The sequence below is a fragment of the Chiloscyllium plagiosum genome, unplaced genomic scaffold (assembly GCF_037043375.1).
Source record: "Chiloscyllium plagiosum isolate Xiang-an unplaced genomic scaffold, Cpla_swu_hap1 HiC_scaffold_18, whole genome shotgun sequence".
NCBI classification, from domain to species: Eukaryota; Metazoa; Chordata; class Chondrichthyes; order Orectolobiformes; family Hemiscylliidae; genus Chiloscyllium; species Chiloscyllium plagiosum.
In genome coordinates this window covers 104,389,341-104,407,006 of record NW_028270156.1, presented here as the reverse complement: position 1 = coordinate 104,407,006, position 17,666 = coordinate 104,389,341, and the positions used below count along the sequence as shown (strand labels likewise).

General features: G+C 44.8%; 1 non-coding gene across 1 annotated transcript; it reads left to right on the top strand.

The window, feature by feature from the left end:
- Positions 1-15,911: 15,911 nt before the first annotated feature.
- Positions 15,912-15,993, top strand: trnas-uga (transfer RNA serine (anticodon UGA)). Its single transcript has one exon. It is a non-coding gene; the product is annotated as a tRNA-Ser (tRNA).
- Positions 15,994-17,666: the final 1,673 nt, after the last annotated feature.

Here is a 17,666-nt window from a genome sequence, read left to right as displayed (position 1 = left end):
ACGTATGTAAGGTGAAGGAAGCAAGGGTCTTGCTCAGCTCTAAAGGATTACAGGCAGGAGAGGAAGGTGCTCAAAAATGGTCTGAGGAGAGCCAGGAGGGGGCAGGAAAAGGCTTGGCAGGAATGATTAGGGAGAATCTAAAGGCATTTTGCACATATGTGAGGAATAAGAGAATGATCAAAGAAAGAGTAGGGCCGATCAAGGATAGCATAGGGAACTTGTGTATCGAGTCTGAGGAGGTAGGGGAAGCCCTAAATGAGTTTTTTGCTTCTGTCTTTACGAAAGAAAAGGACTTTGTAGTGAATGAAACCATTGAGGAGCAGGTAATCATGCTGCAACAGATAGATTGAGGAAGCTGATGTTTTGAAAATTTTGACAAACATTAATTAGATTAGATTACATTACAGTATGGAAACAGGCCCTTCGGCCCAACAAGTCCACACCGACCCGCCGAAGCGCAACCCACCCATACCCCTACATTTACCCCTTTTCCTAACACTACGGGCAATTTAGCATGGCCAATTCACCTGACCTGCACATCTTTGAGCAGGAAACCACATAATGGTTTCCTGCTCAAAGTGTTTTTCATTATTGTCGCCCTGCATCGAATGGCCACTTTCCTGCACTTTACAACATTTCTCTGAGTTACTGATTCCTCCCCGAGTTCTCCCATTTAAATATACTCTGTTCCAAGTCTGCATGCTTTAAGCACCCCACACCAAATCTCGAATTCAATATTGCCGTGAAACAATTTTCATGTTCATTGATACCCAAACCAACTTCTCCCAGTGTGGGGAACGCCACTCTGACTCTCTGAGATAGCGGTGCCATACCCCGATTCGCTGTTAACGTTCCACTGTGCAATTTTTCCATTTTGTGGTTCGTGCAACAATTGTCGCAAATACAGCTTCACTTCCGTGCTCCATTCTACCATTTTCGAATCCTGCACGAATCTTCTTTTCGTCAGCAACTGCACGTCGACCACATTTAATATTATTCAGCACCAGTTCTCCCACGTCTTCCACCAATTCTCTACTTTCGTGACATGGGCACCAACTCTCCCATTATTGATGCCCTGCGTCAATTGTCCCATTGCGTTGTTTCCTGATACACTTCCTCCAGGTATGGATTCCCTGCTCCAAAGGTTTTTTTTTCATTTCTTGGTGGGCGGACTCGAATTTCGACTTTACTGCTGCTTGCAAAATTTTCGTTCTCAATGATTCCATGCCCCTATTCTTCCAATTAGAGGTTGTCAGCTCAAATTCTTTAATGAATAGGCAATTTGTACTAATTTGCCAATGTACTGGCACTGTGCAACAATTCTCCCATTTACTGATACCCAACAGTTCTCCCACTGCCTGACACCCTGTCACCCTAACGCCTGTCGTGGAAATTTAATCGACTCGAATCAACTGCTAGCAAGAGCAAAGGAAAGGCTTTATTCAAAGTTTGTGCGAAGATTTGTAGCTCGGGTGCTCGTTGTTGTGGTTCTGTTCGCCGAGCTGGAAGGTTTTGTTACAAACGTTTCGTCTCCTGGCTAGGCGACATCATCAGTGCTTGGGAGCCTCCTGCGAAGCGCTTCTTTGATGTTTCTTCCGGTGTTTATAGTGGTCTGTCCCTGTCGCTTCCGGTTGTCAGTTTTAGCTGTCCGCTGTAGTGGTTGGTATATTGGGTCCAGGTCGATGTGTTTGTTGATGGAGTTTGTGGATGAATGCCATGCCTCTAGGAATTCCCTGGCTGTTCTCTGTCTGTCTTGACCTATGATAGTAGTGTTGTCCCAGTCGAATCACCTTTGACCGGCTTGGGATTAGGTCCATGATCTGGTTTGATTGATTGCCACGCTCCAGTGGTCCTGTCGTCTGTCGTACATTCTGCACTGCATCTCGGAGGGCGGGGGTGGGGCGACTGCACCACTATATTCACCTGTCTCCAGATGTCGGAGAAGGATCTATCTATTCCACATCACGAGACTCCCTCATTGCTCTTCTGAGTCTTACTTTGATCATAGAATATCTATTTCCCATGTCAGATGCCTCTTTTGCCGTGGTGGCTACTACTAAGTGCCATTCACCGGCGCGGCATGGATCCATGCATAAATCTTAATGATCGAATTTATAGTCGTCCTTGTTACTGAACGGCTATGGGTCGCATGTAAAGATCCACTTCATCCTATCAGTTAAGATAACCGTCAGCTGCTGCATCCCAGACGCCGCTGCCCTGATGAATAGTCCTACCAAGGCGCTTACCAACAGTGTGAACTGGGGCAGCTCCACATTTGCTTAAGTCTTCTAATAAATACTTGCTCTAAATTGGTTTTGGTGTTGTGCAATGTCTCCTCAGTCCCAGCTGCAAGTTTATCTACGTGGCTGTTCCGGCGATCTTAACATCTATCTGTGCTGTAAGGCGTACTTGAAACGGTCCCAGCCACCTCTTCGCCTTCCTGTTTTCCCTCCTGGATTCTTTCGCCACTATTCAGGCTCCAGTTTATAGATCGTACATCTCCCCTTCTGCTGATTGGGGTAGTGCTGTCTTCACTTGATTCTGTATTTGGGACAGAAGTGTAGAGAGTTTCATGCAGTAACACAACATCTCATCCTCACAGTGGCCTGTTTTCTGGCTTCCCTTACGTCTCGGGACAATTCCTGTGTTTGGCGGCCTACCAAACAAAATCTCAAACGGGCAAAGATTAGCTCTCCCTCTCCTCCTAGATCTCATACGCATTAGCACAATTGGAAGTGCCTTGGTCCATGTCAACCCTAGTTCCTCACAGCATTTTGTCAATTTATTTTTTAAGGTAGAATTTTCTCTTTCCGCTGCTCTGCACCTCGTTTGGTGGTAGGCACAGTGTTATCTCATGTTTATTCCCAAATACTCACTAATCTACTGTAGGGTATAGAACATAGAACATAGAAGAATGCAGCGCAGTACAGGCCCTTTGGCCCTCGATGTTGCGCCGATCCAAGCCCACCTAACCTACACTAGCCCACTATCCTCCATATGCCTATCCAATGCCCGCTTAAATGCCCATAAAGAGGGAGAGTCCACCACTGCGACTGGCAGGGCAGTCCATGAACTCACGACTCGCTGAGTAAAGAACCTACCCCAAACATCTGTCCTTTACCTACCACCCCTTAATTTAAAGCTATGCCCCCTTGTAATAGCTGACTCCATACGTGGAAAAAGGTTCTCATGGTCAACCCTATCTAAGCCCCTAATCATCTTGTACACCTCTATCAAGTCACACATAAACCTTCTTTTCTCCAATGAAAACAACCCCAAGTACCTCAGCCTTTCCTCATACGATCTTCCTACCATACCAGGCAACATCCTGGTACACCTCCTCTGCACCCGTTCCAGTGCCTCCACATCCTTCCTATCGTTTGGCGACCAAAACTGTACACAATACTCCAAATGCGGCCGCACCAGAGTCTTATACAACTGCAACATGACCTCAAGACTCCGGAACTCAATTCCTCTACCAATAAAAGCCAGTACGCCATATGCCTTCTTCACCGCACTATTTACCTGGGTGGCAACTTTCAAAGATCTGTGTACATGTACACCAAGATCCCTCTGCTCATCCACACTACCAAGTATCCGACCATTAGCCCAATACCCCATCTTTTTGTTACCCTTACCAAAGTGAATCACCTCACACTTAGCTACATTGAACTCCATTTGCCACCTTTCTGCCCAGCTCTGCAGCTTATCTATATCCCGCTCTAACCTGCCACATTCTTCCTCACTGCCTACAACTCCTCCGACTTTCGTATCATCCGCAAACTTGCTCACCCAACCTTCTAACCCCTCTTCCAGGTCATTTATAAAAATGACAAACAGCAATGGTCCCAAAACAGATCCTTGCGGAACACCACTAGTGACGGCACTCCAAGATGAACATTTACCATCAACTACTACCCTCTGTCTTCTTCCAGCCTGCCAATTCCTAATCCAAACCTCCAACTCACCCTCAATGCCATACCTCCGTATTTTTTGCAGTAGCCTACCATGGGGAACCTTATCAAACGCCTTACTAAAATCCATATACACCACATCTACCGCTTTCCCCTCGTCCACCTCCTTACTCACCTTCTCAAAGAATTCAATAAGGTTTGTGAGGCACGACCTGCCCTTCACAAAACCATGCTGCCTATCCTTGATCACATTATTCCTATCCAGATGTTCATAAATCCTATCCCTTACAATTCTCTCTAAGACTTTGCTCTCAACAGAAGTGAGACTCACCGGCCTATAGTTACTAGAGTTATCCTTACTCCCCTTCTTGAACAAGGGAACCACATTTGCTAGCCTCCAGTCTTCAGGCACTACTCCTGAAGACAACGAGGACATAAAAATCAAGATCAATGGCTCTGCAATCTCCTCTCTTGCTTCCCAGAGAATCCTAGGATAAATGCCATCAGGCCCAGGGAACTTATCTATTTTCACCCTTTCCAGATTTTCCAACACATCTTCCCTACATACCTCAAAGCCATCCATTCTACTTAATTGTGACTCAGTATTCACATCGGCAACAATGTCCTGTTCCTGAGTGAATACTTACGAAACGTACTCATTCAGTGTCTCCCCAATCTCTTCAGCAAATACTTAACTACACCATTATGGACAAATGATGTCCCACTATCACTACTAAGCCTAGAGTGTCGGTTTGCTCGCTGAGCTGTAGGTTCGATATCCAGACGTTTCATTACCTGGCATATGGAGGTTAGTGTGCTAGTGTCGGTTAGGTGGGCTTGGATCGGCGCAACATCGAGGGCCAAAGGGCTCTGTATTTTTCTATGTTCTTTGTTCTAGGTAACATCATCAGTGACGAACTCCAAGTGAAGAGAAGCTGTTGTCTCCTGCTTTCTAGTTATATGTTTGTCCAGGATGGGATTCCTGGGGTTTGTGGTGATGCCATTTCCTGTTCGTTTTCTGAGGGGTTGATAGATACTATCTAGATATATGTCTTTTTTACGGCGTTGTGATTGGAGTGCTAGGTCTCAAAGAATTCTCTGGCATGTCTTTGCTTTGCCTGTCCCAGGATAGATGTGTTGCCCCAGACGAAATGGTGTTTATCTTTCATCCGTGTGAAGGGCTACGAGGGAGAGAGGGTCGTGTCTTTTTGTGGCTAGCTGGTGTTCTGTATCCTGGGGGATAACTTTCTTCCTGTTTGTCCTATGTAGTGTTTGTGGCAGTCCTTGCATGGAATTTTGCATATGACGTTGGTTTTGTCCATGGGTTGTACTGGGACTTTTAAATTTGTTAGTTTTGTTTCAGACTGTTGGTGGGATTCCGAGGGGTCTTAGTAGTGTGGCTGCCACTTCTGAGACTTCATTGATGTATTGAAAGGTCGATAGGGTTTCTGGCTGTGTTAGGTCTACTTGTCGTGGTTTGTTCCTGAGGAATCTGTGGACTGTATTTTTTTAAGTCTCCGTTCTTCTTGAATACGTTGTATAGGTGGTTCTCCTCTGTTTTCCGAAGTTCGTCTGTGCTGAAATGTGTGGTGGTTCGTTGGAATAGTGTTCTGATACAGCTTCCTTTTGCGTTTTGGGATGGTTGCTGGTGTAGTTAAGTATTTGGTCAGTGTTTGTCAGTTTGCTGTATATGCAGACACACCAGAGAATTCCGAGAGACCTCACACTCCAATCACAACGCCATAAACAAACACATAGATCGATTTACCATCTGTCAACCCCTCAGAAAACGAATAGGAAATGACATCACCACGAACCCCAGGAACCCCATCCAGGATAAACATATAAATAGAAAGCAGGAGACAACATCTTCGCTTCTCTTGGAGGTCGCCACTGATGATGTTACCTAGCCAGGTAATGAAACGTCTGGATAACAAACGTACAGCTCAGCGAGCAAACCTACACCCTAAACCTCAACCGGAGCTATAAACTTTCACAAACCTTGGGACTACTAAGCCTCTCAGGGATGCTCCATCTTGGAATTATTTCAGTTGGTAAAGCTTTGGTTACGGCACTGACATTCTATTTTGCCGTGGGGAACGCTTGCACCCATTTGGAAAACATATCAACTATTACCAGACAATACCTTTTTCCTTCGCAGGGTGTTAGTTCGGTAAAATCCAGTTGTAAATGTTCAAATTGTTTTTGGGGTTTCGGAAGTGCTACATGACTCATCTGTATTCCCCTCCCCGCATTATTGTGGCACAGATAACACATCGTTCACAATATTTCTGGAAGTAATGAGTAAATCCCTTTGTGGGCGGCATGGTGGCACAGTGGTTAGCACTGCTGCCTCACAGCGCCGAGACCCGGGTTCAATTCCCGCCTCAGGCGACTGACTGTGTGGAGTTTGCACGTTCTCCCCATGTCTGCGTGGGTTTCCTCCGGGTGCTCCGGTTTCCTCCCACAGTCACAAAGATGTGCAGGTCAGGTGAATTGGCCATGCTAAATTGCCTGTAGTGTTAGGTAAGGGGTAAATGTGGGGGTATGGGTGGGTTACGCTTCGGCGGGTCGGTGTGGACTTGTTGGGCCGAAGGGCCTGTTTCCACACTGTAATGTAATCTAATCTAATCTGTACCACTGTGCTGAAATGCTGTCATATCTCTCCTCTTTTGACACATCTTCCTTACCGTGTGTCAGTTTGACATAGAATGGAAATAATGATCGTGGTAGAAAAGGTTTAACATTGGGACCACACCATACCCTCAAACTGCAGTCTGCTTTTTCCCACTCAAACGTGTCTTCAAGCCTGGACTTCGACTGTGACTCCCGTACGTCTGCTGTTTGGGTAAGGATTTTTGTCATTCCCATATCAAACTGATCATTTACCGGCTGCTGGACTGCCGTCCTTCCCGCTGAGTCTGCCCTTGCATTCCCTTGAGAAACGGAATCGTTATTTTTGCGTGTGGGCATCATATTTACACACAGCGATTGATTTAGACAATACGACCGCTTCCAAGAGGTCAGAAATCTGATCACGGTGTGTGATGGGCTTTCCGGTGAAGGTCAAGAAGTCCCTGTATTTCCACAGGGTTCCAACCTCATGTGCAACTCCGAATGCGTATCTGCTATCGGTTAAATATTTGCTGTGTTTCCCTTAGCCAATTTACATGCCTCAGTCAAGGCAATCAGCTCTGCTGCTTGCGCTGACAGTTGACAAGCGAGTGATCCCGCTTTGAATACCTCATGGGTAGTTACTACAGCATTCCCAATAAAATTCTGGCCTATCTCCTTGCTCCTGAATGCTGACCCATCCACAAAAAAAAACGCCATATTTAGATTCTGAAGTGGTGAATTCTGCAAGTCTTGTCTAGGCAGCACATTTCATTAATTACAGCGATACAATCATGTGGGTCTCCGTCTCCTTCTCTAGTGAGAGGATTAGCAGCATTAAGGACGTTACATCGTTTTATTGCAATGTTAGGCTTCTCCAATAACACAGTATTGTATCTGAGTCAACGTGATGCCGACGTATGTGCTGTGTTTTGCTCGGAAAGCAGTAAGGATACTGCATGTGCGATCAAATTGGTTCAGTCGCCATAGCCGATTATATCCATGGACACTGCAACAGCCTTTTCAGCTGCAACCACAGCTCGCAGGCATTTACGCAATCCTGCCGCTACGAGGTCTAGCTTCGCCGAAAAATAAGCTGCCAGCCTGAATTTTCCCCCATGATCCTGCAACAACACAGATGTCATGCAGCCATGTTTCTCATCTACCGTTTGACCGAAGGCTTGTTTGGATTCGGAATCCCCTGTGTGGGTGGACTTTGAAACGTCTTTTTGAATTCAACTCGGCTGCTGGGATCCATTGCAACGGACCTTGGTTCTGCTACCCTTTTCCATGGGCCGTGTCACTTCAGGGCGCCTCAAGATTTGTGTAATGTGGGATAAACATTCTTCAGTAGGAGCGTATCCCCAAAAAGGACTGCAATTGTTTCTTCATGTGAGGCCTTGGAATTTGCTGAATTCCTCGCACTCTGTCTTCACGAATGGCCTTCTCTTGCTCAGATTTTCATTGACTGAAGAACTGCACCTGTTGTTGCATAAATCGAAGCTTTGCGAGACTGGCTTTGTGCCCTTCCCTCGTGCAATGCAAAGGAATCCTTCTCACATTGTTCCTCTGTCGGTGCTACTGTTAAGCAATCGTCTACAGATTGCAGAAGCGCAGACCCAGGGGTTAAAACAAGAGTCTCCAGACTCCTGCATGGAGCCTCATTATATATGGTGGGTGACTCACAGTAACATTGACAAAGTCGTGTGAACTCATAAGATTTCCCTTTGAATGAAAAAGCGAACCAGAATTGACTATCTGGATGCACCGTTACACTAAAGAACATATTTGCTAAATCCACAGCAGGGAACCATTTACTGTCCGGTGGAAATTGAACTGATACAGTATGGGGTTTGGTAACATTTGATGCGCGCGGGACAACACTGTTGTTGACTGCCTGCAGGTCATGAACAAACCTGCATTCCTCCGGTTCACTTGGAATTTTTGCCTTTTTGATCAGAAAAATGGGAGTTCTCACCGGTGAGTTTACACAGGGGATTATCTCTCTAGCCTTTGGGAAGGATTGAAAGACTGGAGTAACTACGTCCATGACCTCGGGTTTTAACGGGTATTGTGTCCTGCAATGACGATACTCCGACTTCGTGGTTACTCGTATTGATTCACAACCTCGTATATGCCCCACATCCTACTTGCCTTTTACCCATAATTCAGTAGGGACCGCTATTAATCTTGGGTCTGAGAAGTTTATCTTAGGGAAACGCCAGGCCAGCCTTTTAGGCTCTTCAGGGCTAGCGGTGGTTATCTCGACTGTTCTATTGCCTGAGTTAGACAAATTAATTTCTTCCTATATGTCCGCACATTTGCATTGAACCACATACCCACATCGTCCCAGAACACCCAACATTTCGTTCTTTATGCCTTTAGTATCAATGGCACCAAATCCTGCCACCAGTCACTGGACACCTTCGCCAGTGACACGCGAGGAGCGTTGACTTCCACATAAAAAATATAGAATTTACTTGCCGTCGCAGGTACTTTATATAAGTTCACACTGACTGCACATCTGCTATCCCTTCAATAAAATTCGCACAATAACAACTGACCTGGTTTAACCAATCTCCTGAACAAATACTTCTCTTATGGTTCCTCAAGGCTATCGTGGTGTATGTGTGCTTTGTAGTGCAGCATATTCCCGCAAAACAAAAATCGGTGTTAATAGGATTAATATGGTTACCTGCTTACAGGGCGAGTGAATTGCTCACTGAACTCATTGCTCTCTGGCTTAATCGCCACTCATAGACATACACCAGGGGTCGTGGGTTGTATTTTGCAGTTTACACTTGTGAATCTTCCCTTTGAATTACCTGCAAACCCGTCGGAGTACTGAGCAAATACAACCCCAGTCTCACTATGAGATCCCGAGCCATCAAATGTAAAGGACATAATTCCGCTAACAAAATTGAGAATTAGAATGTATACACATTACTGATTTCACACAATATGCGTGCGGTAAAAGTCTCTCATATCACGACGCCTGATGCCTCCATTGAGTTCAGGAACATTCCACTCATCGTTATTGGCGTCAACTCTCTGAACTGTCTTGATTTGAGGAGTGAATGTGCTGGTCATGTATCTACCAAAAAGGTAACTGGTGTACCTTCCACATATAACATAGAGGTAGGCATTGACATATACGTATCATTGTTATATTGAACATATTGTCCACACTTCGCAATCTCAATGTTCACTGTAGAGTTGGGACACACCTCAGTGCCCGTTAGGTTAGTAGAAGTCATTAGCATAAGGGATTCTCCGTTGCCAAGTATAAAGGAAAGCGGTTTACCTGTACCTTGTGGCCTGCCCACCTCAACCTCAGTCGTCCCCTGTCAGTCACCATGCTGTACAGCCTCCAGGCCTGATTGAGGCTGTCTGTGCGGGCACTGTCTCGACCAGTGGTCCATTGCTCCGCAAACAAAGCACCAGCCAGATCTATCTCTGCAAGCGCACTTCCGCGATCCCTTCCTCTTTTGCGAACTCCACCTGTGCCTCTCCCTTTTCCCGCAGTTCCTCCCTCCAACGGCTGAACGACCACTTGCATCATAATAACCTGAGGTTTATGTGATTGCTGTTCCATCTTTAATTTCCGTTTATGGTTCTCCTGGGCCAGCAATTTTTCAGCATGTATCACATATTGTTCTATCTAATTCAGCTTTCCCGTGTCCCAGGTAATACATGTATATTGTTACCTATTTTGTTGTTTCGTACTTCATTCCATTGATGAAGCTGCTCCTCAGGTGTGCCTCATACGGTGTGATCTCTGCCGTCGTTATGTCCTTGGGTGGTATCAGTCCACAATAGACGTTATCGACTTTCGTGAGGTGCTTAAGGTACTGGGACATTGTCTCGACTTCTTTAGGGATTCTTGCTTCAATTGTTTGTGGGTACGATATGCTATTGGTGATTCAGCAGACCCTGAGGCGGCGACCATTGACTTGGAAACTTCGCGAAGTGGATCTCGTAGGGGGGCTGTAGCTCTTCGAGGGCACCCATTAAGGTCAGGATCTGATCCAGTCTTAAGACACTGTACAGCTTCATTAGGTTGTTTTCCGTGTGTGTGTGCATGTGCGCTGGTGTTCGTACGTATGCTTGATCTATCTTTTATTCGAGATTTTCTTTCCCTAAAATCAGGCTCAGCCTTCATCATTTTATAAGCACTCCAATTCACAGGTTCAATTTTACCCTTCCGTTTCTCCTTCTCTCTCTCCTCCAACGGTGACCTCAGCATTTGCAACTGCATGTTACTAAAACCTCCTTCCTCCAGAAAATCATATTCCTTGATTTACGTTTTTAACTGCTTTACACAAACTGAACCATAATTATTTCGCATATATTGTATTTTGTCTTGACCATTCCGAGTTGTCTGTCGACCCTCTTTTTGTTCGCTCTTGCTGGAGCCGATTTTCATGGATATTGGAAAAGTGTTCATCTCTCTCTGTCTGTCTCTCTGTCTGTATATCTGTGTATCTCTCTCTCTCTCTCTCTCTCTCTCTCTCTCTCTCTCTCTCTCACGATACCATAATCTTCTCTTTGCAAATATAATTTACTTTTACCTCCGGAGGACCCCTCTCATTGGGCGCGACGTCTCATTGCCTTGGTTTTCACAAACCAAGAACCCACGTAACCAGTATAGCTTTGGCGACTCCAACGCTGCCCATGTTGGCTCCAAATCTCAAACCACCGTTAATCTTGCTGTCTCTTAAACTCTCTAGATACGGCAATCCTTTCCCTTGAGTTTTACTCGAATACCGCGCGAGAGTTCACTGGTCCCTCTTCCTGCTTCATTTATTCTCTTCGAACGAGTCTCTATGTCGGATTACTTTAGCCACAACTTTTACCTTGACCCTATTCGATTCGGAACGCGACTCTGGGGCGATCCACTTACCCCAGTCCTCTCACGCAAAGGGGCCAATTCAGCGCTGGAGATGAAGTGAAAGACATTCAAGGCAGTGGCGCGTGCACCTCCTGGGAATCTTCAAAATCTTACCAGTCGCAGGGTCCCAGGCGAGCCCCCTAGTTTACTGCCGTAGAATTTCAATCGACTCGACGCAAATGCGACCAAGAGCAAATAAAAAGTTTATTTTTGAAATTTGCAGAGTGGACCCGACACATTTGCAAGACGCCTCATGAAATGGACGCCTGACGGTTTTCATATATTCCCTTTATACTATATATTGCCTTGCCTTATCACACCTCAAGCCAGGAACCTGGATCAGTCGAGTTCCTTTCCACACATGGAGTTGCTTTTTCTAATTCATTGACTGCTGATATAATAGATTATTGGCCTTGAGAGTCAGCTGTAAATTAGTTTGAACTTTACATTTTTTCTGTCTTTTTGCAAAGTTAGGTCCATACTTCTTTGTTTCAACCATGGTTTCACAGATTTCACAATAAATGATAATTTTCCATTACAGGGGATCAGGCTGACAGTGACTCAATAAGTGTGATGGAGTGAAGATGATAGTGACACAATGAGGGTGAGGTGTCAGCGTGGTAGTGACGCAGACTGTGTGAGTGGATCAGTCCGATAGTTACGCAGTGAGGGGGGGTCAGAGTGATAGTGATGCAGTAAGTGTGAAGTGGTCAAGGTGACAGTGAAACACTTCGTGTGAGGGGTCAGTGTGACAGTGACGCAATAAGAGTGAGTGGTCAGGCTGATAGTGACGCAGTAATTGCAAGGAGATCAGGCTGATAGTGATGCAGTAAGTGTTACTGTGTCAGGCTGATCCTGACGCATAAGGTGGAAGGGGCCATGGTGATAGTGACGCAGTAAGTGTGATGGGGTCAGGCAGAGACTGACGCAGTGAGTGTGAGACAGTCAGGATGATAGTGAGGGAGTAAGTGTGTGCGTTCAGGCTGGTAGTGACACAGTAAGTTGAGACCGTCAGGCTGATCGTGGCCAATAAAAGTGAGGTGTTAGGGGAATAGTGACGCAGTAAGTGTGAGATGTCAGGCTGTTAGGGATGCGGAAAGTGTGAGGGGTCAGTCTGATAGTGAAGCAGTAGGTGTGAGGGGTCAGGCTGATAGAGACGCAGCAGGTGTGGTGGGGTCAGGCTGTTAGGGATGTCTGGCTGTTAGGGATGCGGTAAGTGTGAGGGAAAAGTCTGATAGTGTCACAGTATGTGTGAGGGGTCAGGCTGATAGTGATGCAGTAAGTGTCCGTGAGTGAGAGTGATCCTAATGCAGGAAGTGAGAGGGGACAGGGTGATAGTGACGCAGTGAGTGTGAGGGGGCCAGCGTGATGGTGACGGAGTAAGTGTGAGTGTTTAGGCTGATATTGATGCAGTAATTTGAGGTCGTCAGGCTAATACTGGCCAGTAAGTATTGAGTGACAGGGTGACAGTGATGCAGGAAATGTGAGGAGTCAGACTGATAGACACGGTGAAATTGTGAGGGGTCAGGCTGATAGTGATGCTGGAAGTGTGCGAGTGTCAGGGTGATAGTGACGCAGTGAGTGTGTTGGGAGCAGAGTGACAGGAACGCAATAAGTGTGAGTGGCTCTGGATGATAGTGACAGGTCAGTATGAGGGGGAGGATGGTAGTGATGCAGTAAGTGTGAGGTGTCATGATGACACTGAAGCAGACTGTGTGAATGTGTCATTGCGATGGTGACATGGCAAGTGTGATGGGGTCAGGGTGACAGTGACGCAGATGCTTTCAGGGGGTCAGGTTGTAGTGATGCAGTAATTGTGAGGGGTCAGGGTGATAGTGACGCAGTGAGTGTGAAATGGCAGTGTGATAGTGAATCAGAACATTTGAGGGGCCAGGCTTATAGTGACGCAGTATGGGCAAGGGGTCAGGGTAACAGTGATATAGATGCACTCACAGCGCCAGGTTGTAGTAAAGCTGTAAGTGTGAGTGTCTCAGGCTGATAGTGATGAAGTAAATGCGAGGGGCTAAGGCGGATAGGGATGTAGTAAGTGTGCAGGGGTAGTGTCAGAAGTGACGCAGTAAATGTGAGAGTTGAAGCTGATAGTGACGCATTACGTTTGAGGGGATCAGGCTGATCAAGACGCAGTAAGTGTGACGTTGTCAGGATGATAGTTACGCTGTAATTATATGGGGGCACAATGATCTTGACGCAGTAAGAGTGGGGATTCAGGGTGATAGTGATACAGTCAGCATGAGTGGGTAAGTCTGATAGTGACGCAGTATATGTGAGGGAGTCAGCCTGGTAGTGGCGCAGTATGTGTGAGATAGTCAGGCTGATATTGATGCAGTTAGTGTGTTGGGGTCAAAGTGATAGTGACGCAATAGGTGTAAGCGGTTCAGGATGATAGTGACACCGTGGGTGTGAGATACCAGTGTGATAGTGACGCAGTAAGTGTAAGGGGTCAGGATGACAGTGACACTAAGTGTAAGGCCCTCAGTGTGATAGTGCCGCAGCAAGTCTGGGGTGTCAGGGTGTAAATGACGTCATAAGTGAGAGAGGGGCATTGCGATAGTGAAGCAGTAAGTGTGAGGGGGTCAGCCTGATAGTGACACAGTCAATGTGACGGGACAGTGTTTTAGTGACAAGATAAGAGTGAGGCGTCAGTCTGATACTGACACAATAAATGTGATGGAGTCAGGCTGATAGTGACACAGTAAGTGTAAGGAGTCAGGGTGATAGTAACATAGGAAGTGTAAGGGCGTGACCGATAGAGACAAAGTAAGTGTTTGGCAGTCAGGCTGATAGTGACGCAGTCAAAATGAGGGTCTCGAAATGAAAGTGGCGCAGTAAGTGTGAGGGCGCCAGATGGATAGTGATGCAGTAAGTTTGAGGGGTTCACGCTGATATTAAGGTGGGAAGTGTGAGGGGTCAGGTCTATAGTGATGCATTAAGTGTCGGCGGGTCAGGCTGATAGTGATGCATTCAAAGACCAAATATCCAAGTCTCACTGTAGTGCTGAATAGCGAGACTCCTCAAGGCTAAGACAAAAAACAATAGTTCTCATCCTGGTCATAAATCACAGTGCTTCATTTTAAAATTGTCCTCTCCTGCTTCTAGATTCACCAATGAGGGAACAAAATTTAATTGCACCACCCTGTTTATCTCTTCAAATATTTTGCAACTCTCAATGAGATTACCTCTCTTGTTTTGAAACTGTTAAAAAAAAATTCAATTCAGAGGACTAACGTTCATCCATGATATCAAGGCTAATCACTATTCGTGGTATTCCTCATATGGCATTAGTATCTTTCCTAAATTGAGGATTATAATTCCTCATACTGTAGTCCAAGTGCGGTCGAACTGAGCCACCATACATTGGAAATAATGCATCGTTCTCGTGCCCTGAAATCCTTCTGCAGCTTTCACAACAGACTTCTACAACTGCTACGAGACTTCAATGACTTGTTAAAAACTTCTCCAAGGTGCATTTCTAAAAATCTCTACATTAGACTTTCTACTTCAAACCATCGACAAATAATCTCCACACATTTCCCTCCTGACAAGTATGATAAAGTCAAATTGTTGCTATTTATTAATCATGAGGGACATGGATAGGTTGACTCGTCAAGGTGTTTTTCGGCTGGTGAGGAAGTCAAAATTTAGAAAACATCGGTTTAAAATTAATGGGTAAGGAATTAAAAGGGACGTCAAGGGCAACTTTTTCAGATGCGTCCAGAATGAGCTGCCAGAGAAATTGTTGGAGACTGGTACAACTGTAACATTTAATGGCATCTGGATGGATATATGAGTAACAAGGTTTAGAGGGATGTGGGCCAAATGTTGGCAAATGGGACCTATTAATTTAGGGTAACTGTCCACCATGGTCATGTTGGAAAGAAGGGCCAATTTCCGTGTTGCATTGTTCAAGGACTTGATGACTCTAGAACTACCGCAAGAACTTTGCAAATAATTCCGTCAAGACGATTTCAAGTTCCAAATCTTCGGTTAATCTTCCTCTCTTGTGCTCACAAGTTCATTACCTGATGTCAGAACATACGGATTAGTTGCTGGATCCATTCCTGTAAATTGGTTCTGCATTCTTTCTAATTATGATTTTTTTTTACGAATGTAGCTAGTGTTTATGGACTTAGCATCAATTTTTATAATACCATATGTCGATGAATATTAAAACACAACAACACATCTAATTTGGCACCAGATGATGAGCAATTGAGTCAAAATCGATCGGACGCAGTGGGACAATGATCCTGTCTTCGTGGTGTACATCCGTGACTCTATAATTCGACGAAGAATCATTCCCACAACTTCAGCTGTGTCAGAATCTAGTTTGCGGTGAAAGCCTGTCAATCTGCGAAGGTAGCGTTCGTCTGGGTCTCTGCAAAGGAGTTGGCGAAATCTTTGGGTCTTGACAATTTGTTCTTCCAACAAATGAATTCAGTTGTTTTACTATTAATATTGACCAAATTCCCGCAGCTGTGATGGCCGCGAGGTTAAGGCGTTGGATTTGAAATCCAATGAGGTCTCCCTGCGCAGGTTCGAATCCTGTTCACAGCGCAGAATCTCTTAAAAGTCATTCATTGTTTTGCAGGATTTGGATTTCGTGGAGCTTGAGCTTTGCATTCAATCGAAAGTAAATTTTCAACTGTGAAGAATCCGAAGTAGTTTCAAGACTGACCCAGTCATCTAATTGAATAAATTATATGTCGATACACAAAAAGCCACCAACTTCCAACACGAATCAGTTTCAACACATTTGTCGAATTATCGTGAAATTTGGATGTTTGGGGTGGGGGGTGTGTGGAATTGAGTAAAACAAGAAGCAATGCAATACATTTACCTGCAGGTGATGAATTTTTTTTATGATCAGTTGAAAGTCAAGCTGAGAAAGTTCGACCTAATTTACAGCTGACTCTCAAGGCCAATAATCTTTTACATCAGCAGTCAATGAATTAGAAAAAAAACAACTCCATGTGTGGAAAGGAACTCGACTGATCCAGGTTCCTGGCTTGCGATGTGGAAAGGCAAGGCGATATCAGCGGAGTAGAATTTTCTGGAAATATCAGAAATGAAATGTTTACGGTCTTCTGCTGTCCACATTCGTTAGAAACTGTGCATTAAGAACTGAAATTGAAAATTAACGATGAAAATCAGACTTAGACCTCTGCTTGTGGTGTAGCATTGTTCAGAACAATAGGTTGTTGTTGAGGTTAAAATTGACCAAAATAATCGATGGGGATCTTATCCACGGCCTTCGTTGGAGCAGTTGGTGTGGAGAGCTCAGCTTGAAGAACCAAATGCCAATTATTCATCCTGGCTGTCTGAATTGCTTAGTTAAACATACTCCCAGTTTAATGAAAAATCCTTTGCTATCAGAGTTAGATGTTTTCATGTCAGCATGTTCCGATATGAGAAGACCCTTATGAGTAGATGTGAATTAAATTTTGACTCTAACGTCAGAGAAGTTGACACATTTCTGCACCAAAATAAGCACTACCATTGGTATCAAATCAAACTGAACAAAGGACTAGTCACTTAGACATTTCCTGTCTGCAGTCTCTGCCAATGGATCGTTCAGGCCCGATATAGGAATAGGGCGTGGTGACATCTGTTCGCAAGTGGATCACTTTATTCTTGCTCACGATCCATAAACCGTAATTCATTTTGAACTTCTTAGCCATCAGCATGATAAGTGGTACATAATGCAAAGGTTTACTTCACGAAACAAAGAGCGAAATCTTATTCAATGCAGACGCAAATTCAAGTTGTCCCTGGTCGACCAGAAGACAGATATCGCGAAACAAAGTGAATACAGAAAACAATCAATGTTTTCTGGGAGTCAAAAAGATGTACTGGAAGAACGGAAACATATATTTGGAACTAAAGTCACATACCACTTCCACAGACTAAATGTTCTTGAACCGTTATCTTAATTTGACCTTCATGTCCACCATTGCTGCAAAAATTATCTTAACAACTCAGAACTTTGTGTTCTTTGATATTATCTCCTTCATGTTTCTCTTGATTTTGAAACTAAAACTGAGCAATAGTAATGCACCCTATTTCATTTGCAAACATCAGAAGAAGATCAATTTATAAGAGAACAGAAATAAACCTACGTCTATCTTTCGAGAGAAAACACAGTTACCATTTCGACTCCAAAAAGTCTTCTTCAGAAGTCTGCGCAATGAACTCGAAATAGTAGACCGAAAATTAAAAAAAGAAGCCAA